General features: G+C 40.2%; 1 long non-coding RNA gene across 2 annotated transcripts; it reads right to left on the bottom strand.

Moving 5' to 3' along the window:
• Window positions 1-5211: 5211 nt before the first annotated feature.
• LOC116444192 lies at window positions 5212-15394 on the bottom strand. Of its 2 annotated transcripts, none has more exons than XR_004240231.1 (3): window positions 15315-15394; window positions 6065-6241; window positions 5212-5314 (listed from the first exon to the last, which is right to left on the bottom strand). It is a non-coding gene; the product is annotated as an uncharacterized LOC116444192 (long non-coding RNA). The 2 variants fall into 2 exon arrangements; XR_004240230.1 differs by lacking the exon at window positions 15315-15394 and adding an exon at window positions 7556-7755.
• Between the last annotated feature and the right edge of the window lie 9984 nt (window positions 15395-25378).

Here is a 25378-nt window from a genome sequence, read left to right as displayed (position 1 = left end):
CTGAGGTTCTCCTGCCCTGCCTACCATGCTGAACGTAGCTGCAATTCATATTCGTTATTTCCTTATTTAACCGGAGAAATAAGCAGCTATCATATGTCCTTCCATGGACACATCCAGAATGGAGCCATAATGCAGTCCGTAAATAAAAACAGCAATACTTCACCAGCATCATAGTTTGACATTCCACAAATGAAGAAAAAAGGACAAACAACCTAAAAAGGTTGTTTGATTATTTACAAAGTATAATTAATTACATGTGTAACAGGATTAGCAACAGCAACAGCTCTGGACAAGCAATTAGACAGCCAATCATAGGAAAAATGCAACTGAAGGCTCCAACAGATGACCACCCTTCTGCTCCCCATCCCAGGTGTTCAGGCACTGTCAGGGCTGTTCGTTCAGCTTTCTAAAAAACATCTGCTCGTGCAACTCGGACACAGCCACGAAATCCAATACACGGAAGTACAAAGAAGCTCGGCTCTCCCACAAACAGTTCCCTTTTCCTTGGTCCTGCCACTGCTGTCAGCCCAATGAACAGTTCTTGTACCCACCAAAGCACAGAAACTTACACGGGAGGTCTGCTCCCTTTCTCCCATTATGAAACCACTTTCCTGTTGGGAAAAAAAGTGGTATGATCCTTTACATGAGAATGTGCCCTTTTTTTCCTGGAATACTGCAGTTATTTTAAAATCTGCTGCTTTACCTCACTAAATACAGTATTTGGGAAGGGATTTTTTCAGTAATTTATTCCCTTGAGAGAAGTTTACAGCAACTAAATTAATTAGGCATGAATCTAAGTAAACATGAAAATGCTGATATGCTTCCAAGTGCCTGCACCTACTTAATTAGGTTTTGTTTTATATTTATCTTCCAGCCTGGATGAAAGTCTCCCATGTGACACAAGCACTTTATTTCCTTCCCATGTTCAGTGCCATCTCACCTTCCACAGCTCCTGTCTCAGTTAGGAGGGGAGAGCTTGCCCCCACCTCTGCCCCAACAAACAAAGACAAAAAGGATGTGGACTGAGAACAAACAATGTCTGTGTAACTGCTTCCAACCCAGTTCTGGTTAAATCACTCCAGCAGCTAAAACACTTTAATAATGGGGGTTATCCAACACAGCTCAGTTCAGCACAACTGGCCTGCGGAGAGACTCCAAACGCAGTTCCACTGACAGATCTGAGAGCTGACTCCAGGGAAGGGGTGGGGAACAGCTGAAGATGAGGTGTGGAGCAGCAGGAAACCTTTGACACAAGCTGACTGAATCCAAAATGGCAGCCTGACAGCAGCGTGACTGCGCTCTCCCAGCTTTACACTCCAGAGAGAGGCACAGCGAACATCTGGTGAACATCAGCCCTCGCCAGCTGGCTCTCTCCTGCACCTCACTTTCCTCTCCAGGCCTCAGAACAGGAGCAGGTACAGCACTGCAGGACACAGTGACAGCCCTGCCAGGGACAGGCAACAAACTCGCTCGCAGCGATGGCGGGAGAGGCTCACGGAGCTCCCTCCTGCTGCCCTCAGACACACGGGGCTCAGCGGGAGGGTCGGAACTGAGGAACACTTTGTGATCTGCTTTGTCCCAGAGCAGCTCCAGGGAGCTTTCCAAGGCACCCTCAGCTGGCTCAAGGCCTGGGTTAATCAGAATGGAAAAGCATGGCTGGGGTGGTTGGAAGCAGCAGCCCTTACACGTGTGTGACAGGGCAGAGCCCATCAATGCATTTCCATCATAACCAGGAATATTCTTCCCTTCCTCTGCTGTGCCAGCTCAGTGCACCTGCCCAGGGCTCTCCGTCCTCCCTCGGCTTTGGAAACACCTTCCCACCTCCTCCAGGGGCCCGGGAACCACCTTACAAAGCCACTTAGGAACTCCTCCCTCCCCCTCATCTTTTTATCTCTCTTCTCTCACAGCTCACTGCCAGCCCAGGTTCTGAGGAATGCCAGAGCTCAGGACACTGGGGGCTCCTGGCTCCTGTACCCACAGACAGTTCTAAATTTGGCTGTATCCGATGGCTCCGTTAACAGGATCCACAACTACATCCCTAATTTTTCCTTTTCTTTCATTTTAAGAAAATGCCACAAAGTTCTCTGTATCAACAAGTGAAACTGGAGTTCTGTAACTCAGAAATCTCACCTCTGCTACTTCACACATTTTAGAGTTTTGCAGACAAACAGAACAAAGCTCAGCTGAATACCTCTAAACAGCTCCTTTATAAAGATATAGAACACAAAGTCAAGAAACGCAGCAGCAAAAAAAAAAAAAGAATATTTTTGTTGGTTATTTTCCTTTCAACTGTATTGAAAAGCACACAAAGGTGTTCCTGAGGACATGAAAACACTGGATTTCTCACCTGAAAGATGTGCAGAGTCACAAATTAGGTGCCTTCCTCCTTTTCAAAGTCCTCCTTGATACTTAGATTCTTTGACAGCTTTCCAGTTCATTTTAAATAAAGCTACTTACCTGTGTTCACCTCTTTTTAACAACTATTTGCTGGTACCACTGTATATAACATTAATTCCCAAAGGCTAAGATTTCACTCTGTAAGTCTGATTTCTTCAGAGGAAAATGATTTCTCCTTTTTTCCACCTTCTTACCATGTTCTCAGAACTATACCTAAATACCAATCATTTTCATAAGTGAATTACATATTTTTCCATCCTGTGATTCTCAGCCTTGCCATGAGAGATGGTGGCTCATAACCACTGCTCTCAGCAAGGGACCACTGTTTGCAAAATAGTGACACGCTAAGGGCTGAGCAAGAATTTACAAAATAAGGCTTAATTTAAAATCTTCCCTTCTCAAAATATAAATATTATCTGGAAACAATTGGTATAAAGATTAACACCCATTCTAGGGGGAAAAAAAATCTCGATATTTTCAAAAGGAGAATGTTATTTCTTAGTCAGGCTCTTTTAAACTGTAGTCTACACTGGCTGCTTGTTGGAGATTTAGGGCTGGGAGACAATTTGGCAATTAAAGCCTGAGACATTTTCTAGCTACCCAGGACATGAAGTTCACATTTCATGAATTAGAAAAAACTTAGAGGAATAGTTGCTGAGAGGATCTGATGGCTGCAAGTTACCATCAGCTTCAGCCCCCCTCAAACCCTCCCATACTGAGTGGGAGACATTTATAATAACAGAACACTTTCATATAAACTTTTTTCCCCCCCTGCAAAATAGTCATCATACAAATCACACAAAAACATTAGAATTATTACAGGTCAGAGAAATTCCAACAGAATTTTATAGTTCATGCATTTTTATAATTGCATTTTTTCTCGGTTTTGTCCATCTATAATTAAACGCTCTAAAAAGAAAATATCTTTTAAAAACGTAGCACATACCTGGTCGTGCTGTCACAGCTTCAGTGGAAGAGACAGAGGCAGTGGATGAGGAATGCTGGTGTGGGACACATCCGAAGAGTCTGCGTGGGATATTATTGGTCCTTTGCACCCCTTGTGTCTAGCCAAAGCATTTTTATCAGCTTCCAGCCACGTTTCAGAGACAAATACAAATAATAGAAAATAACAAACACTACAAAGTCAGTGTGATTTCAGGAACAGTCCCCAGCCGGGGCTCCTGCCTCCCCCCTCACACACACATTGTGCGTGTGTAACACTTGCTGATGATTCAGGCAGAACTCATTGAGTCAATTCACATTTAATGACTTCTTCAAGGGTAGTTTTACCACTTTCCGAGCTATAAACTCAATTGTAAATTTTTTTTCTCCACACTTCACGAGGAAATTTCCACTCTGGAGCCGGGACTGTAACATTTCACCACAGCTGATGAGGCTGTGGTAATGGCGGCAATCCTGAGGCAGGGCCAGACGGGCTCACTCGCAACTGAAACAGCAGCCAGGGTTTTCACAGAATCCCGGGATTCCCCAAATCCGTAGGAATTAGATTTTCTTGGGAGGCAGCCGGCGAGCAGAGCTGCCAGGGACCGCAGCTCCCTCAAGTCGATCCCATTTTCATACGGACACCAGGAGGCGCTTTTGCCCTTGAGGCTGAGGCGGCTCTGACCCGGCCTGGGGGCTCCAATTCCTTCCAGCCCGAGGCGGCTCTGACCCGGCCTGGGGGTTCCAATTCCTTCCGGCCCGAGGCGGCTCTGACCCGGCCTGGGGGTTCCAATTCCTTCCGGCCCGAGGCGGCTCTGACCCGGCCTGGGGGTTCCAATTCCTTCCGGCCCGAGGCGGCTCTGACCCGGCCTGGGGGTTCCAATTCCTTCCAGCCCGAGGCGGCTCTGACCCGGCCTGGGGGTTCCAATTCCTTCCAGCCACACCAGCTCCCACCACCTCAGAATCCAAGCTTTCAGCAAACAAGACTGAAATATGCTGGGGTTTTTGAAACTTCCTCCATCGAGACTATCAAGTTTTAAGTGGAAAACACGGGATTATGAGCAGTGTCACAGATCCACCTCTCCACCTACTGCCCTCAGCCCTCAGTGACGCCATCTGGCCCCAGAGCCACTCAGGCCTTCGAACAGCAGAACCAGCTCTTTTTATGTCCCTGAAACAAGTTTTTTAAAGTTCTTTTTGTCCAAAAATAGGCATTTTATGTTCCTGATCATCCTGGAGTGTGGGCCTCCCCATATACCAGCATTGCTCACTGTGTTTGGACTGACATTTTCAGTGTTCTTTTTCTTTTTTTTCTTAAAACAAAAATCCTAATTGAAAGCCCCACAGAGAAGCTGTAAAGTTAAATTTAGGACAAAGGTAGCTGCTTCTGCAGGTCGGTTTTCAAATCCATGGCTTGAAATGTGACCGACAGACTGACACATCCTGACAGGAAAAGAGCTCCTTTGGAAGGACTTCTAAAAATCAGTGGTTTTATAATTGATCTGAGCTTCAGGAAATGGGAAGACAAAGATGCTTTGCTGGTTTTCCACACATTTACAGGCCATGTTTCTGAAAATTAGTTTGTCATGAAAATTTCTCCTAAGGGCAGCATTTAGGGATAAGTTTAAGTCCCACAGAGATTTCAGCAATACTGAAGGCTGAGTACAGATTTAAATGCTGCTAAAAGGGTTGGTTTTTCTGACAGGCTTTCAAAATCCACTGTTCGGGGAATATGCATTTCAAAAGGGGTTCACACCCCTAGGCTGTCCCAATGTCGCCAGCGATAATAAAGTGCTGCTATGCAGGCATTTCCAAACCACAAATTTCCTGAATTTTTTCTTAGCTGAAGTTTTGCTCATGTCTTTTTGTCTGAAATCTTCTTTCCAATACTCATTTTAACTGAAGTTAGTAGATTAGCATATTTTATCAACTACTGGAGCTCCACCTTTGACTGCAATTAGGTTTGGATCAGGTCCTGAAAAAAAAAGGACAGGCTATTTCAATAACTTAATTTTTTTGTGTCTTAAAAGTAATACGTAACAGTGATTTAAATGTATATTCAACCACCTTTTTATATTATTATTCTAAACAGAAAACCTGTTTTTCTTTGTTTTCAAGAGAAATCACTAAGTCTGAAGAATTTGCTTAAAGAAATCAAAATTGCCCTTAAAAACAATGTCCTTGTATCTGGGGATTATTTTATTGTCTTTTTTTTTCCCTTCGGCATTTCTTTCAACACTGACTGAAAACCCACCTCTACTTTCAAAACTTTTATTTTCAAAAGTTCCCCCATTTAATCAACACGTATGTTTTCTCCAAAGCCTTTCAGAAAACTCTGTAACAACTGGAACTTGAATTCAAAATGAAATACAAAAGCTATGCAGGAAAGGGGAGAACAGGTGGGGAAGAAAATAAGCCCTGACAAAATGCAAGTTCTTTCAGCTGCTGCTTTAACACAACAAACAAGGCGTTACTTTTCCCAGTGCCCAAAGGAATGTTTCAGGACTGCTGCAGCCTCAAGCACACCCTGCTGCTGCTGGAGAACTGTTTTTAAATCCTGGTGCATTGTTGGAGGGTCGTAGCAGTACCACAGCCATGCTGAATGTGTTCAACAAACGTGACTGTTCCAGATGCAGCAAGGTGCATAGTGCACTCTATTTTTGATAGTTTAACAGAGGGGAAAAGCCACAAGGAACGGCAGCAACAAAAGGTGACATCACTGTACCCGTGTTACCAGGAGTATGCTTGAGCCCGTGGATCACTGAGAATGGTGATCACCTTGGCCTTGGGGGCAAGAGGATGTGCTCATTTGGGAGCTTTCCCAGAGCAGAAATAACTGGCCCTTTTCTCCAAGATGAAATGCCTTGCTGCATCGACTGGAATGGCAAAAAATTCCAGGGACCTGGACAAGTGTGAAAGAGAAATATGGATTAAAAAGCAGAGCTATTCTAATCCCCAAACTATTAACTATAAATATTTTATTTATTATATGTAGGCTATATCTCCAGGATGTATTTATATGCCTGTAAATGATGAACGTAACTGAAATTAGGTGTAAGGATATAAAGCCACCAGGGCTGTGTTTATAGATAAAGCTTCAGTCAAATATAAGTTACTGGTGGTGTGACTATTTTATAGCACAGTAAGGTGAAAAGTAGATATCCAGGTTTCCACTCCAGTGCTAGGCTTCCTCCCAGAAGAGCCCAAAGTAATCAATTTATTTATCAGAGAAAAAAATACCTGAAATTTTACTATTTCCTTCATATTGATTCCTGCTCACTGATGAGCCTTACAGGGCCCTGATTTACACCACATTCAGTTAATATTATCAATTCATTTATGGCCTACACCCAGAGCAGCTCATGACTTCCCATATGGACAGTGACAGAAGCAGTGATAAAGTGAGATATTTATGAAGCTCTGGTACTAATTATTGGAGACTTGGCTGGCTCAAAGATGCCTTTTATCTGCAGGGTAGTGCAAAAAGACAAGTCTAATCAGTGAAGCTTCAAAACTCAAGGTAGGGGTTCCAATCACAATCTAAGTCTGCTTTTCCCAGACCAAAAAAAAGGGGGAAAAAAAGAAATATAGGTACATGAAGGCCTGCTGTTCCTAAGTAAGAAGCATCTTTGGATGCTGCAATGGTTTGCTTTGTTTACTTAGGAATTCCTCCTTCCTGCTTGACTTCTGACAAGAAACTGCTGTTGAGGCGCTTCCTTTGATTGGAATTCTCAAGCTAATCCCAGCTCCATTTTGTCTTATGTTTGTCATGAAATAAACACTACTGATATCTGAAACAGAGCCACAGACGGCTGTGCTAATTATACTAAACCAGCACCTTTATTTAATCACCCTTTTTATCATTATTAGCTAAACAGTAAATTGAGTATTTACACAACATATTAAAAAAATGCAGATTACACATATCTCAAAAAAATCTGTACCTGTCTGGAAACTATTTCAACCTATGAAGTGTGCAGCTGATAAAAAAATGCAGTTAAGGTAGCCTGATGGTCTGAATGGACCATCTATGTCAAAATTCTGCTCCTAATTAACATGGATAAAATCTTAAGTTTCTAATTTGTATCTTTATCTCATTTACAGGAGTGGAATATTTTAATCTTGGAAGTACTGAACTGGGTGTTGAATATCATACATTATCTAAGAGAGGCTTTATCACAACATAAGTTTTAGAGTAAATTTGGCTTATTCTTACCAAAACATGCACACTACTGAAGAAATTCCTCGTCCAGTAATCCAAAAAAGGCTGATAACTTTGTATTTCCATGTCTTTGGTACACCTTGTGTAAAAAGGGGGTAAGAATGCTTCCCAGGGACATTTCTGTTGTCACCTAATCAGACACACGAGGCACGTTTCCAGAAGGGTTTCCTTGATGTGATAATAATAAGGGAAATCAGGGGTTATAATGCATTGCATCTCACTATTGTTCATTTTATTGCGTCCCATTTAATGGCTTTATTTCTCTTCACACTGTTATCTTAGTGCTTCACTAAGATACAGTATGAACTCTGGATTTAATGAATAATTTAATTAATATTCCCTTTGCCTTTTCACCGGATTGTTAAGAGAAATATAAATACAAGATCTAGGAGTTGATCTTGAGATACCAGAACGAGGCCACTTCCTGAGCAAAGCATTCCTCATTGCCTTTTGTTTTATTCTTTTGCTCGTTTAATTAGTTGCACTCCCTTTTGTGCATTTCAACCTCCCGTAAAATTACTGTACACTTAGGATGTTTTCTCCAGAATAAATTAACATTGCCAAAATCCAAGCGGGGATAAATTAAGTACGCCCTCGAACTGCTAATATCAGCTATTTCCTGATTTTTGAGGCACTGACTGTTGATACGGGTTTAATTGAATCCATTTGGATAATATGTATGTTCTTGTACATAGACACACTTTTCTCAAGTATCTTAATATGTGTTATACCAACTATGACTATGTCTGCAGGGAATATGTATTACTAAAGTTGTTATTTAATAATTAATCAGATATTAATCACAGTTTTTTGTGTTTCCAGCCAGCTCAGGCATTAATGTTTTTTCAATATTTACCAAGAAATTACATTTTTATGTAGAAATTATTTTTTTTTCCAGTAGAAGAAGGTGTTGAAAATGTATACAGACACAAGGCCTTTATTTCACACCATTCTACTCAGTAATTCTCTCTTCTTCTTTATTTTTGCATTGCATAAAATCTGTTGGTTTGGATGAGCACTTTCAAGAACATATATATGTATGTGTGTATATATATATATATATATATATGGCTTAGAACATACAACTTTCATCCTCAAAATCTATCTATGTTTTCATTTCAGAGTACAATTCACATTTGCTATTTTAAATGGCAGCTTCTATTTTTAGGCATCCAATTTGCTTTAAATCACTTTAACCCCCCTACCTTAGAAGTGGGTTTTTTTCCCCTGTTCTTCCTCTCTTCACCATAAGTTTTAGAATTTCTTTGCTTTCACCAGACCCAGCTTGTCTAGACAGCTACAGTAAATGCTGACTTGGTTATCCTGGTGCTGTGCCTCACTGAAAATAGGCATACTTAGTGAACTGGAATGGGAGGAGATCAATAAAACACCTCTCTGTGTTGGTAGCTAAGTACCCCATATCCTGTGCTTGTGTGCTGCACAAAAAGCAGCACTGTAAAAGCTGGAAATAACCTTCCAATTGTCTCAAACAGACATTAATCACTTGTTTAATATTATCATTTGTACTTGATATAAGACCAGCCAAGACCCAGCGCACAGCCAAGAAACAGAGAAAGATGGATGCACATTATAAATATTAGCTAACACATTTTTAGGCTATAAACTCACTTTGTATCCCTCTCTTCCTGAAGGATTTATTCTCCAACTTAATAACTGTATGCATCCTGTCCCATAATGGTTCTCCTTTCAGACAGCTACTTTCTCACCTCATGATATCTCTTCCCAAGCTTCTTCCCGTAGGACACCAAGCTGAATCTCATCCAGAACAATGCTATGTGCCCATAATGGCAACAGTATTTCACACTATTTTTGAAAGTCCACTGAAACAGCTAATTAATCTCTTTTTTTTTTCCTGAAAATTTCAGGGGCATACAAAATGATGTGGTGAAATAGGGATCACAGTGAAAACCACGGTGAAAACAGGTATTGTGTCTGGAGCTGACCTTTTTGGTAAATAAATTACAAGGAAACAATCATGCTTCCAAGGCTGGTGGCATTACACTGCTGTTCCCATATGCCCCTGCATAGTCAGCTTTTTGCACAGTAGGAACGAGAAGGAACAAGAATACCTAAGATTTTTTTTATCCTTTTCAACCTGAGTTTTCATTTTGCTTTGCCCCTTTCTGTTTACTTCTTTGTTTCTTCATTTGCAATTCTCACATTTTAGCATGTATCTGAATTCTCCAAAGGCCTTCCATAGGACACGAAGGAAGTCAAGCCTAAATTCTCCTTCTCTAAATAACAGAAAGCTCTTGATGATTTCTGTTCCCAAACCTTAGCACCATTGGAGAACAATTTTATTCGTAAACAATAGAACCTTTTCTTCCTAAGTACATGGGATCGACCAAAACTGTTACTTTGTTTACATTTTACCTTCATTGCTTCTCAGTACAACATAAAATAAATTTTCCTGAATCTTGTAATCAGAGAATTTAATACATCTGCATTAAAAATTTATAAAGGAGTACATTCATTCACGAGTTTCACATGGTCTTCTTCTGTCTCCCTTGATCTTCTGATACACGAGAAGTATACGAGTATGAACTCCAGAAACTGAGAAACAGCTGTCCCTTTACACGTAACAAATGCTATCTAATGCTTCTCAGGTTCCTAAATGAGAAACTTGGTTTGGAGTTTCTCAGTAAGATCAAATACACGTCTCTGTCACGTCCAGACTTCAAGCAGGCAGGAGATTTTCTCATTTGGACTTTTCTCATCACATTTGGAAGCGTATGCTCTGCTGAAAATGGATGAGGTTTAAGATCCCAAGCCAGTTCTAGTCTGAAGGTCACTGCCCACATTTATCACCTCTTAAAGGCCTTCCCAGAATCCATAAAAGAAAGGCTTTTCTAGATGCTTCCTGAGAGGAACCCAGTAAATTAAAACTTGGTACAAGTCAGCAGCTTCCCAGATGGCTTATCATCATATTTAAATCATTGCAGCAAGCCTCTCTTTCCCCTCGGAAGGCAAAACAGTGGAATGGAACAGGATGAAGAATCTAAGTATATGTTGAAATTTTTTGGGTGTGTGTGTTGAGATTTTACTAAGAAACAAACATTTAACTTGACTCATAATTGGGGAACTTGCTGAAGTGTGCTATTAATCATCTTCTCCTGCTAAGACTGCTTTCCTGAAGCACGGCCTGAGGACAAACCACAAACCCCTTAGACAAAACACTGGGAGTGCAAAAGAACTGCTCCAAATGAATCATTCAAATAAATATCCAGCTTGAGAGCTAAATTTGAAAGCTCACTTATATCCTGTAAATATATGCATTTTCAGATGTAACAGAGGTGTCTTTTCAAACAAGAGGTGTGTGCATAAAGCAGTAACTGCAGAGCACAGCGCACTAATACACTCTATGAAGTCAAAGCTAACAAGTTATAAAGAGACTGAAACTTCTTATTCTCTATCCCACAAGCCCGAAGGAATAAGATGCATTCAGTTTACTTTATTAAGAAAGGATATTAAACCAATCAATCCAGGAACTAGCACGTCTGTGAATCAAAAATAAGCATTGCTTCTGCATGTTGCAACACTCTAGATGTCCTTTAAATTAACTTCTAAATCACAGAAGTACCCTATCTTGAATCTGGTCTCCAGAGCACAGCTGTATGAAACACTCGAAGTAGCTTTTAAGTAAAACTTGCACATAAGGAAGAACAAATGGTATCCAACTGTATTTTGACACAAGCCACTTTCTGTGCATCAGGTTTGCTCTGAAGAATCACAGTGGAGCACAAAAGGATGCATCACAAACTCCCAGCACACTGACTGACTGGAAACTACATTTTGAAAGACTGGCCACTATATCCACTAAACTTTCCTTACTCCTACCTGGACTTCTTTAATTTCCTGAGGTTTTCTTTTAGAAGAATGATAGTCTTCAGAGAGAACAGACTACAAAGGTATGTGAAAGGAGCAGGGCTACAATAAATCCCGAGGAGAAATTTCCTGTGGAAGAGCACTAAGCAGTAGGACATGAAAGATGGGCAGCTTCTCAGATGCTGCACAAACCTGGAATTTTTTAGACCAGACAAAACACCCACAAAAATGGATTAGATGAGAAGTAATAAAGGCAGAGATAATACAGATGCAAAAACATGGCTATTAAGCCTCTTTTGCTCTGAATCACTGGCAAAGAAGAACTTGTTTGTGGTATTCTGGTTTTGACTTCTCTTGAGACACTTCCCATTCGTTAATTCAGAAATCTCACAGCTGTCACCAGGAGGGACAAGTGTGCCTCTCCATGTGACACAGAGACACCGTGCCACCCAGACAAGCTGTGCTGAGGGTCTCAGCACCTGCTTTGCCTTCCGTGGAAGCTGGGCCTCTGCTGGAGCTCACCGAGCTGTGCTTCTGTGGGTATCCTGTTACAGCCATCCTGGGCAGGAGGGTTAAACAGAGCTTCAGCAGGGCTCCCCCAACATGTAAGTCACCAAAAGGAACAATCTTCCCGAGGGGATGTATGGCTGGGACACAGCACCCCTCGTGCTCCAGGCACTTGAGCAAGGCGGTGCAATTATGCTCTGTCCCACTCTCAAAGCTCATCTAAGCCTCGTGCTACTGCAGCAAAGCAGACTTGAGCCTATTGATTACATACCTATTTATGTTATGAAGGTACTTCACTATACAAAGTCTTTTTAAAAAAGAAATCTTACTTCTCTGTGGAAAAAAAAATCTGTTTAATATGTTTTAATCGAAGTAAAATGGCCAGTTTGAGAAAAAGGAAGTGATATGTCTAATAAAATCATAAAATGCAATTTTAAGCTACAGGGAGCTGAGTAAAACGTGGCATAGGAGCCTTCATTTTTTATTACAGTTCATTAATCTTGTTAATGACTTATTGAATATCATTGTAAAAATTGATCCCAGTGGCTACATTGTTGTCTGCTTTAGCAACCTCTTCCAACAGCCGCGTTGAACTGAAGGAGCATTTCTTTAATCCATTCGGTGCAGCTTTGCAGGGAACGCTGCAGCAGATGTGCTTTATGGCTGGGCATGATTTAAAAGCTTTCACATTGTTCTGAACTGTGCAGGAACATCTATTTTTCCCTTTTTACATGGATAAGAGGAGTGTATGTACACTCAGAGTAAGTTACCTATGAATGCAAACCATCAGCCTTGCTTTCTCTGGTTTGCTGTCCTGAGTTAGGCTGAAATTCTATTTTTAATGGAGAATATTTCAATAAATCTTACATGTAACAAGACAATTTCCATCCCAAGCTTAAGAAGTATAAGCACACACCCTATTTGAAGAAGGGATTCCAGCAAGACAGACCCAATAAATCTGATTTTAAATGAAGCAGAAAAAGCTGACCAAGGACTACTGCCTGGTAATGCTTTTGTTGCCCAACTTGTCATACATGCATTTGTTTCTTTTCAATACATTTACTGAATAGCAAAAGTGAACACACCCCTTCATTTATAATTCCTTGTTTAAATGAAACTTTGACATATTTAGGGATAACCTGGATACAGCTAAACACAAATGAAAGGTCATAGTACATGTTAAAATTAATTACTTCAAACCTTCTTTCTAAGTGAAGAAGCAGCAGTTGACAGTATCATTAAATACTACCAATACTATCTTTTATCAACTCACAGTTTTAGGACAGGCAGAAGGGACAGAATTTTTCCCTAAAAAGGGACAGAATTTTTAATAAAGACAAAACCAAACTACTTCAGATAATATATCACTACAGGAAATACACTATTAACTATCATAATGGATTTAATTCCAGTAATGACTAGATTAGTAGCACTGTTGCTTTATATTAAAAAAAAGAGATGTATTTATTAAAACTGGAATCTATATTCTATGAAATGTGATTCTTTTATTAGGCAAGGCATTAGTCTTTTTAGCTTTGTCATACCAACTATGAAGTAGCCTTTTATGCAAAGTCTTTGGATTCTTCTAAATCCTCCAAGCTGATTCCCATTCCCTCAGTGGGTCAAAGTCTTCTCTGAATTAGTGGACTTTACCCTGACATGTTGCAGAAAATGAAGCAAGAAATCACCTCCATCTAATTTCTCTCCCACTTTTCTCATTCATACTCTCATTCATCGTGTTCCATGGGCACCCAAAATTTAAATTACAATAGATGGCAATTAATAATTGAAACATCCAGTCACATTTAATAAGAAATTAACTTCTGTTTTATCTCAGAGTTTTCTGCCTCGCTGCTGCAGTTCTGTAGGACATGTTCCCAATGCTCTTTTTGCTTATGGAGTCAAGAATCCTGACAAAATGTTGAAGTCAGTGATATGGCTGCTAGAGCAGTTCCCTGGAAAGTATGCCATGCCAACTGATTTGCAGATGATCCAACCAGCAGAAATAAATACACTAATTCATTTTAGATATATAGGAATGAGTCAAATGTTTGCCAGAGTAGCCTAAGCAGATACGATGGAAACAAGCAAAAGCTGCACACCTGTTGCAATTGTTTGCCAGGGAGGATTCACATTTCACTAAAATACCACATTTTATGTTCTTGAGATTAATCCTTTTACTCTTTGGCTGGAACCCCGATGCTGCTCCCATTTAGCGGACAGCACATTTAATCATACTTTTATATGGCTCATAAAGCAGATGAAGTCTCTCCTATGTATGTCACCAAGTCCTGTGTTGCCACAGCTCCCTGTACCAGAGATGGAAGGTGCTTTGGAGGAAGAGCATTTTCCAAGCGGCCAAAAGGTTCAGTCTGCGGCGCGTGGCAAACCTTGCTCTCCTCCGGCTTCCTGGCAGGAATGATCCCAGCGCTGTAAGAGGGGAGCTCGTTTGGTTTACATTGTTGGCAAACCCTCTGCACAAGTTACTGGTTTAATCTCTGGTGTTTCAGGTGGCAGGATCAGTCTCCTCAGAGAAAATGGGAATGGTTGCAGCGCTGCCACTTTCATTTCTCGCTGGCACAAGCCAGGCTGTCCCTAGGGTTTAGCAGCACTGTCACTCAGGGGACCATGCACTTTGTTTTCCAGATCCTTCTCTGCTGAACATGGAAAGCACACTACTTATTTACAAAATGAAGAAGCTCTGAGAAGTTTAGAAATGTTCTTACATGTATTTTCTTTCCTTTACAATTAGCTTTGCTTCTAGCTGGATATCTTTTTCCTGAAAGTAGATGACCTCTTACCTCTTCGTGCCCTTCCACTTTAAATTCTGTATTATCTTCCAAATTTGTACATGGTTCCACCTGTGTTTCTGCCATGTCCAGCAGATCTCATCACCTCACCCAACAGTCTTCAAGGAATTGCAAGCTCCCCTTTCGCATCACGTTTAACTAATGCCACTAAGCATTCCTCATTTTCAAAAGACCAAAAGCTCCTAAAAATATTTTGCTACTATTGAAAAGCAAGTTTCTGGCATTTCACATTTCTTACAGATTAAGGAAAACCACTGTAGCTCCACTGAGCTAATGGGATCTGCTCACATCTAACTCGATGACACAGTGGGCACTCGTTTTTGTATTAATCTCCCACTGTACTATTTTTTGTGCAATTCCCCCAGGGACAGTGGAGATGAAGAGGATGCTGACAGTCCTAACTAAATTCTAGCCAGAAAGTGCAGGAAATGGACTGCTTTTACACTGGGGCTACAGATCACCTTCCACTTAGTGCAGGAAGCTGTGACACGTCGGACTTCTCTGTGCTAACCTTCACCTCAGAGGAGCAATTCAGCTCTGCCTTACTGTCAAAGTGTGTAAAAAATGCTCATCTGTCCCAAGGGACTCACCTGGATCTCTGCAGAAACCACTGCCAAAGCAGGTGAGATATGGAACTGTCACAGCTCTGCTGGTGCCCCTGAGTCACTGCAGAGACAGAAATATTTTCACAGCTTTAACAACACGACGAGGGAAAAAAGGGGACGGGGGGAAGACACAAATGGAAGATCTAAAAGCCCACCTAGAAAAGACACCAATAGCTTTCATATAATGGTAGTTGCAGCAAATTAGTTTATAACCAAAGGGAAAAGCAGCATAAACCCTTCACACATGTACAACAAGACATTCAAACCCTTGAATCATCAAAAGGTAAGGAACACTTGCTCAGAGCTCTGGTCCTGAGCCAAGAGCATGTTTGTTTGTATCAGTAACAAAACAGAAGTTATTAATTGGGGCTGCTCATGATGGTAACTGAGTTCACTTCTGTCCATATGTCAGGAGCAGAATTTGATTTTCCATGTCTGCCAGAGCCTTTTCTACTTCACTTATCCTACATCGGGGCTGTGGGCGCAGAGTTATCAAAACAGAAAAGGGAACAGAGATGGAGAATAAATTGATTAGGGCAGACCTACAAGAGATTGTCACAGGAAGAACCAACTGGGAGAGGACAGGGATATTTCAAGAGGTGAACTCCACAGAAGAATGCAAATTTAAATGAATGTTTACTTTCCACAGTGTTTCGTGTCTTCAGGCAATTACTAGCAACACTCAGCAACCTTCCAAAAGAAGCAGACATTTAAGGAAGGAAAATACCAGCTAGAGCTCCTGTGGGTTACAGAGAGTAGCAGGCAATCTCAACCTCTGTGTGACAAGGGCCTAACTCATTATTTGCTGGGCTGGCAAGGAAATTCCAGCCTTCTTTCCCTGCATGTTTTAGTCCAACAGGCCAGGGACGAGAGAGATTTTTATTCCCTCTCTTCAGAAATGGCAGGCATGGCTGCCTGTCCTCAGCTGGATTAACTGCAGTTCTTGTGTACTTCTCAGACAGAGGGAATGGACACCAGCCTGGCTTTGGCCAGTGCTCTGCCCCCACCCCCTCTGCTGAAGAAAGCTCATTCCTGGACCTGTTCTAGCAAGAATCTCCAGTCTGGTTCCTTCATCAGGAACTTCAGAGCAACACACTAAGCTAAACTGCTACCAGTCTCCCACTTCATGTTCCCATCTTCACTAAAGATTAATCTAGAATTAATTCAATACTTTTCACAGCCATGCAAAAGAAGCATATTTTTCTTAATAAACGTGATTTAATAAAGAAATTAAAAAATAAGTCTTTGAATTACAACTTAGATAGGATTTTCAATTAAAAAATAGCTATAAAAATAAAGACAAGGTTTGCCCCACTGCATTACAGTCTCTCAAACCATTCTGATCCATAAATGTTTTAATCAAGATTGATCTACCAGACCTTTTTTCCACTGGATGATTCCATCATTGATTTGATACATGAAGCAATTTACATTAATAACCACAATATTACACCAATTATTTCTTTTATAATGAAAGCAGAAAAAATATCAAAACCTTGCCAGAAAACTGATATTGAAGGGTTTCTAAAGCCTCACATTTAAATAGCTTTAAAATAATTTAACTGTACATATTTGGTAATGCAAATCTAATGGTTTCAGAGGACTTCTCAGATTGTGTAAGGTAAGCCAGTATTTAGGAAGTCTAATCATAAAACATCCTTTCCCCCCCTGCATGATTAGGAATTGTGAGGATACTTCTCTTAGCTGGTAGGGAAAGAAATAAAAGAAGAAAAGAACATAAGCCACCACTTTCTTCTGCTTAATTTTGATGTCATAGCACTGTACAGCTTCCTGGACCACGTTCGGGGCTCCATTAAAATCTAATTCCTGTGAGCAAGTAAACCAAGGAAAAGTACACTGCAAAAACAGGGATCCAGCAGTGAAAACTTGCAGGTAAAGGGAACAGCTAAAGCACAAGATGAAAAAAAAAAAGTAAAAGAGAATGAACTAATTAACATTCTAAGGATTAATTTAGCCACAGAACATCTGCTTTCACATGTCCCTCTGATGAGATCCAACACTAGTGCTTGTGTTGGTTGGCTTTGAAGTTGTATTTTATTATCTAAGAGGTTCTGTGCACAGATTTTGATAGGGGTTATGGATATCTTAGTGCCAGAGGGACCCCTGGGCCCCTTCTAACTTCTCTTAGCTCCTTTATTTCCACGTGACTTGTATCCATACGGCATTCTCTATTCCTTGCTGAAAAGTTCTCCACTGGGCACAGTTACAGTTCATATTCTATTTTAAAACATTTAATGTTCCATCCCTCATCTGCTTTCTCCACAAAACAGGACATTGTAATTCTTTTTTCCTGTACATTCTGCTACGCAGCCAGCTAGTTACCTAAAAAGGAGACCAAGCTCTTACCCATTTCTTTAATTCCTCTACATTTGCTATTCCCCTAATTTAATAGCTTGTTTTCTAAGAGCATCTTCCAAATCGTGTCCATACAGGCCCAAATAAGATCCCAGGGTTCTAACAATACAGAAACCACCTGCAGCACTGTAAGAAATACTTTTTAATCTGGAAAGTTTCTGAGTCCCCTTCTTGCCCTCCTGATTATAAATACAAAATAGAAACTATTTCAAAACCCAGGAGAATGTTCCTGGTGGATCTCTCTGTGGACAGTTTTCTGTTGAAGAATGCCCACGCAGAAATTTTTTAACACAGAAGATCTGAGAAATTCACACTGACCATGGTAATTAAAAAATTCAGACTCAGTGATCAGCAAAGATAATTCATGCACACACAGAGCTGTCCTTGTAAATTAAGAATCAGGCAAATTGGTGGCTCTCAGCAGTGGTGGCACTGATGGTTTTTAACTGCACCCATTATACATGGAACAGATTTCTCAGGCTTTCAGCACTGGCCTACCTGGACCCCTTTATGAATACAAAGTTATTTTCATTAATGAACTAAACTAATCCCACCACAGTTAATAAGTAGCTTGTTTTCCTACCTGCAGGTAACACAAACCTGCAGGTCATTAACTCCTTTCCCACTAGATAGTGTCATTAACACATGCAATAATGATGTTTTCCATTACTCTGTGTTACTTCACTGAGCATCAGAACTAGAAGATAAAGCATTGAATTGACAGCAAAGTCATTTCAGCTCACCGACCCCCAGCTAAACATTTATCAGTCTCTAACTTGGTCATCACATCAAAATAATTTCCCAGGAAAAAACCCTCTCAACTTGTTGACTGCTGAACAAATTGAACCAGGAAATAGCTTCTTGTATTTTTAAAGGAATAATTGATTCGGTGGCTCTGTGGTTGCTGGTCAATACAACAGTAATTGGAATCATCATGACTAATGCACAGATCATTTTACAGGCCTTTCTTATTTGCATGAACATCTCCTCAGCTCACCTCTGGTGTGCTAGGCCAGGATGTTTCCCCCACTCTTGGGGGAACTGGTTGTTAAGCTACACATGCAGTTCTTATTAGGCAGAGCAAACAATCCTATGTATGCTTTAGCTTATTAAAAGCATAATTTAGCTTGCTATTAAGGTACTATTTTGAGTGTGTCTGTCTGATTACATGGGCCCTCATAGTGAAAACAAAAATCTCTTTTTTCATCTTGTGTGTATTATCAGTCTTGACTGCCATTTTTATATCAAAAAAGAAGGATTTTCAAAATATTTTCCACCTTCTTCTTATTCCCCTTTTGGAAGTGCCAGCTTGGACCTCTGGCATCTCACTGCTCACTTTTGGAAAACCTGGAAAAACTGGCCAGTGTACTCTGTCCTTGTCAGAAAGAGACATTATCCCACCTCCTGCATAAATCATGTGTTCCTCCTGCATCTTCTGAAACTCTCATATTTTTTAGCAGACAAATACTCTGTTCCTCAAGACTTTAATGCATTCCCTTGCCCTCAACTTGTACCTGCAAAGCAATTGTGATTCCAGTTGGGTCACTGTTAAATATGCTATTAATTACTTCAGGAAGACATTATACCATACTCAGAACAGACTGTAAACATTTTATGTCATTAGGTAATGAATGCACTGAGGCTGTTTTTAATGCCAGAACAGCTCTATTTATATACTGTGTTGCATAATTAGCTACTAATGAGGCTCTAACTTCCACTGCTGTAAGGCCTAGATATCTGTTCCTCTTTCAATGAATTCATTTTTGCTGTCTCATTAACACACTAAAAAACCTGCAAATTGTATTTTAATTAAAAGCTAAACTACCTCTGTCTGGAGACACTAATGAACAGACACACTCCAAGGGAAACACAAGAACTTTGTCAGTCAAGAGGACAAATACCTTGCCAGAAGAGTAGCACAAAAAGATAACACAGCTCACTCTCTTATTTTCAAGGGCAGGCTCTTCTCTACTTTCTCCCTTTTTTTTTTTCCTTAATTTTCTCCTTTTGTATCTTCAGCAAGGTTGCCTGCCCTCAGACTGACAAACTGCAAGCTAGACCCTAAGAAACAGCAAGACTGTCTTAGAATCATGAGGTGTGTGTGTATTTTGAGTCTTCCTGATGCTTGCTACTCCTGTCAAGTCTTCTGTGTCACGTTTTCTCTATAGCTGCAAGGGCTAAAAACACACCAGCATAAACTCATCTAACTACGTGACTTCACAACCATTGCAATAAAATCATGAGCACTGACCACAGTGCTTCATTTCCTGACTTCTGCAGGCACTTCAAGCAATTAATCAAGCAACATTCTCAAATCCATCAAGTCATCAGGTTTGAATATACTGGGCAAGGAACAGCATCCCACTAATCTTATCAACACACACATACAAAGGCAATTGATTGTACAGCGTTCCAGTGGCAGAAACAGAGACTCAGGTTATTTTAAAAGACCAAGACCTCAAGGCAACATAAAAATAAAATGGAAAATGACACACAGAACTAATGTTCCAAACTGTATTAAAGCACTGTGAAAACATCCATCTGCAAGCAAATAACCCAGGAGCAGGAGAGAATAACTAACAATTAACATCGGAGGTAAGGAAGCAGCACTTTTGAAACAATACAGGCAGTTCTAGAAACATTCAGGAAAAAGTTCCCATAAGCTCCTGCAATTAGTGACAGAAAAGGGACTGTATTATTCTCACTGGAAATTGCTGACAGAAGCTGTATCAGAGAAAGAGCAGAGGAAAGACCATCATGGAAAGATTTCTGGATTAACTTCTGCTTCCCTTGCAAACACGGGACTCGGAACTTGCCGTTCTGCCTCACTTCTTAGGATAACTGGAAGCTACCCTAGTAAATGACACCAGACCCCTGTACACAGCCAGGAGTTCTGCTTCTTGGTCTTAAATTCGGGTATTTCATTCCCATCTCCTTCATGTGAAGAGTTCCTTAATCTCTTATGAAGGGTTTTCCTAATATTAAACTAAGTGGTGGATATTAGGAATGCTTAGCAGTCTATTCTCCCTGAAGATGAAAATCCAAAGTAAGCCAACTTAATTAAGAATTAATTCCCTTTAAATCACAGCCCAAATTTCTCTCGCTGATCAATTATTTGTGGCATGAGATGATTTACAGGACACAAGGGCAGATTAATTTAGGTGACAAAAGTGATTTCAACTCTCATCAGAGATATTCCATCCTGTTTTTTAAAAAATTCACCTTTTTAAGATAAGTTTTGGCCTGCTTACAAGGCTCTGTGTTTTGACTTTGATATTTCTTCACACAGAGCCCCAATGCCATTTTCATTCTATTACAACCCCTTCTCTCTTCCTAATTGAAGGGGTAATTCTGAAAACTGTGCTTTAAAAGAGTGTATCGCCTCCTTGGAATCTCTGAAAGTCTTCCGAGGCTGCAGGAAAAGTACTGGCTCCTTTTGAACACTTCACACCAGGGCTCTGAATATCAATAAAGTTCCAATGAATTAACACTGTTATTGCCCTTCAGTGGAATAACTCAACCCAAATGCTGGGGGGTTTTTTTCTGGTGAATGAAAGATTGTGCTATCTAAGCAGCTGAATACACAAAGACGGCTCCACAATTGCATGAGAACGTTTTAACTTCTGGATACTACTTTTTAAATCTCTTTATTTGAGCTTCTGGATCCTGCAGTCAGAGGCAGGAGCAGCTGTTTACTTAGTATTTTACTAATTCATTTACTAATTACTAATTAATTAGTATTTTACTAATACCTTCCTTTTTTTAAGAATTAAGTCTTTATGACAAAAAGCAAATAATAAAAACAAAACCTTTTTTCTCATGATCAACTACGAAGGCTGAGCAAATAGAATTAGAGCAGCAAGGTACTCTTTAGGCAAAAAAACTTTAAGAAGTATTTTAATGTATTCCAGATATCAGTAGAATAGGATATGAGACAGAGAGTAGTCTTCAGCCCAGACTTATGGAGAAGAAAGAGCCATTTAAGAGGATCTATGGCTTTACTCTTCGAATATTCTCTTGAATTATGTACCATATTGCACAAATCTCATCTATTACAAAAGCAACAAAACTGCTTTAGGAAGCATTTCCCTCTCTCTTGTTGATGAGGATTATCTGTTTATAAATTACAGGATGAGTAGCTGACACATTTTATCAAGTGCTTCTCGTAAATCCCAAGGAATCTGGTTCAATATACTACCGGATGATGATCTTTAAATGCTCAGGAGAGTTTTCATTTCAAACATATGTGTGTTTTAATGAGTCACAGAAACAATGATGCAAGCAGGATACACTGTGTGTGAGGAAGAGCAGTTCGAAGAGCAACAGCTGCATGAAAGCATGGTTAGAAAAACTAGAAAACATTTGAAATATGGAATAAAATTGGCAATATAAGCTAGGGCTCTGCATCCATATTTAGGTCATCAATAAGTCTATCCAATGTCGATAAAGGAATACAAATTGTTCTGAAATTAGCTGCAATGCAGCAGTTGAACCACAGTTTTCCACTCTGTGCTCCAGAGACTCTTTGATGTCCATGGATTGCTCTGCGAGTCCATGAAAGGCTTTGCCTTATAAAAACAGGCATTATTTTGTCAAGAGACCTGAACTTGCTACACAGAACTCTTCAAGGAACCAACAGTAGATGGTTGGGATATCCCACCGTCTCCTGTACAGCACTGAACACTGGAATAGCGAATTGCATGGAAAGAACCATTATCAGCAACTACTTAACAAAGAAGGATGGAGGTGGTATTTTTCACATGAGTAATTCTTAGACTTGTCCCAATGTCATCTGATTATACTTGAAAAATGTCATTAATCAATGGGACTTCTTCTGTGAGTAAGGACAACTCTCCAGAGAAGCTGAAGAATTTAATTCTGTGATAGTTAATTTTAATATACAATGGGAGCATTTCAAGTGGCCTATTTACACAATTTTCATCTGCATAAAATAGAAAATGTCACCTCAATGCTAATACAACATTCCTGTAAATTATGCACATTTTTAAAGCTAATGAAGCTGTCATTATCATATTAAAATTTGGCACAGCAGTTATTTTTAAGTTATCATTGTGGCTTTTAAAATATTTTGCAATTAAATTACTTTAATTCATTTGTATTACTTCTAGGCTTGTATGAAAACTATTTTTTTGTCTTGCCTATTAGGATGAATGAGAGTACTATGCTTTATTACACGTTCAATCACATTCAAAAACGTGGCTGCCTTCACTTCCCCCACCAATATGGATTCTTTCAATCCTGGTCTCAGTGAGAGCAGAAACTAAATTCCAGCTGATTTCACTGGAAGCAGGTCTGAATAATGAATTTATGCTGCTAGTAATAAGGATCAGGAATCACATTTAACATTATGTTTTTCAATCATTTACTATGTATGGAACAAAAGATCACAAATACACTGCTTTTAATTTAATTTAACTAGGCAAAATATAGGTCAGGCCTTAACTAGTACAGAGAGACATCTCTTCATTTGCAGACTGGATCTCTCCCTTTATTTCAGTGCGTATTGTCTGCATTTATAGTGAGGAGTCCACAAACACAGTAACAGTATGTATTGCTGCTGGGCACCATAAAGAAAGCAGTAAAAAGTAATCACTTTTTGGTCATTATAATGGTCATTATAATTACACATGTTCACACAATGCCCCATTCCCTGCACATCCCTGCAATGCACTCTTGTTCCCCGTGTCCCAGTACAGACACCATCAAGAATGTGCCCATCCAAGAACCAGGTGGGCCTTTTCCATGACAGAAATATCATCTTCAGATGGCTGAAGATAACACCAGTAATACTGCACTCTGCCATATCAAGACCCCAAAGCCACATTCCTGTTCTGTTTACAACGGGGTAAATCAGCACTAACTGCACAGTTCAGTTCTACCAGCGTGTGAGTCACAACCAAATTTCTCCCACCAGGATTTTACACACAAATTCCTTTTGCTGGAGACAAATTTGGGGAAATATTGTATTCCTCTCACAGGCAAGTGATGGATTAGACAGCCCCAAAAGATGTTCTGGCTCTGTCACGAGGCTGTTGTGCTGTTTGCTTTCAGATCTAGGCAGCTTCTTAGCAAAGACCTCTGAGTGTCATTTGCTGCTACCAACACAGACAGCTGGAAAAGTCCCCTGAATAATGGGGAGCTTTCAGTCACCAGAAAGACTGAAGCAGCAATTCAAGATTAATGTGCAGCTAAGGGAGAAAAAGGCCTGCAATTAATCAGATGCTTCAGTAATTCCTTAAACACTTTTTCTTTGATTCTGCTTTCCTCAAGAATATGTAAATGAGACTTAAAAAGACACTTAATAATTTTTTCTTTGTAACGAAGATAAAAATTCTGCTGCTAAAATGAGAGACAGTCTTGTAAGGAAATTAAAATGCAGCTGGAAGGTGTGGTGTTATTTGCTATCTGCTGTGTCACCATCTATTTATTAGCATGGCAGCTGCCACTAATCAAACAGAAGAAGAAAGCTGAATAAAAAACATTTGTTGATTTCATCACGCATCTAATATTTTGATAAGAACTCAGCTAAATCACTGTCCAGTAACTCTGCCTATAAAACAAGACTTATAGAGAGGCTTATGGGAATAACACTAGCTTAGAAAACTGGTAGAAGCGCTTTGCAGGCTTCATTAAACTTAAACAAGATACAAGGTCGTTTACTGCAAATACAACACATTATTTCCCAAGAAGAGGCTGGAGAACTGGAAATCCAGTTCTCCATGACAGTATAAAAACATAAATAGAAATATTACCTTGCAAAATGAGGAGCTGGAACACGCTAAGCTGACAGATGTAAATTCAAACATTCACTGAGATGGCACACTGAAAATGGGGTTTGTTCTCCAACACTAGCAAAGGTCATAACTGAGAGAATCCCTGAGACAAAATCCATAAAGTGACAACTGCCAACTGCTTAACTGCCTTTGAGGATTTCAAACGGGACCTGCCACAACATCTTAGAACCCCCTCGGTTTCCTGTTATGCCCCCAGAAGAGCAGCAAAGCCCCAAACTCTAGCACAGTGTAAACAAGGGACACTTTACCTGAAACAGCTGCTCTTGTGGCCCCCAGCTGAGTCAGGTTTTGGTGAGAAAGGCCATTTTAGTCAGCAACGAGTCAACAAAAAATCGGCCATGCTAAGGATTGCAGAACCAAGTATCTGGCTCTCTGGCAGGTGTGTTTTGCTAGCCAAACAGTGCCTTCTTGCCTGTGGGCAAGTGGAGAAGCTTGTCCCGTTCCCATTGCTCTGGATGGAACTAAACAGCTCTATCAATGGCTCTGGCTCTGGATTACTCCCATCAAGGAGCTGTATTTTGTTGTACCAGCAGGGCAAACACCTCCTAAGCAGCTCCAGAAAATCACCTGAAGAATACACAGCAACCCAGACCAGGCATTAACTGGCTCTCACAAAGTGCAAGTCCTTACTTTAAACCCTTAAGGAGCTGACCAAATGCCCACACCTCATTAAGAAATTTCTTTAACAAAGATCTAGGATAAGAAGCCTATTTCTTCATTATCTTCCAAGAATTTGGAAAAAACTGCTCCTGTTTGCCAGGGGGTTAGGACTCCTGCAGGCTACCCCTCCCCAGAAAACCCCTATCCCTCCATGCAGTACGAAATATTTTGATTCCCTAGTGGGACATGTAAAATGTA

The sequence above is a fragment of the Corvus moneduloides genome, chromosome 5 (genome assembly GCF_009650955.1).
Source record: "Corvus moneduloides isolate bCorMon1 chromosome 5, bCorMon1.pri, whole genome shotgun sequence".
Taxonomy (NCBI): domain Eukaryota; kingdom Metazoa; phylum Chordata; class Aves; order Passeriformes; family Corvidae; genus Corvus; species Corvus moneduloides.
The sequence above is the reverse complement of the archived record's forward strand: the minus strand, read 5'-3'. Positions and strand labels throughout refer to the sequence as shown.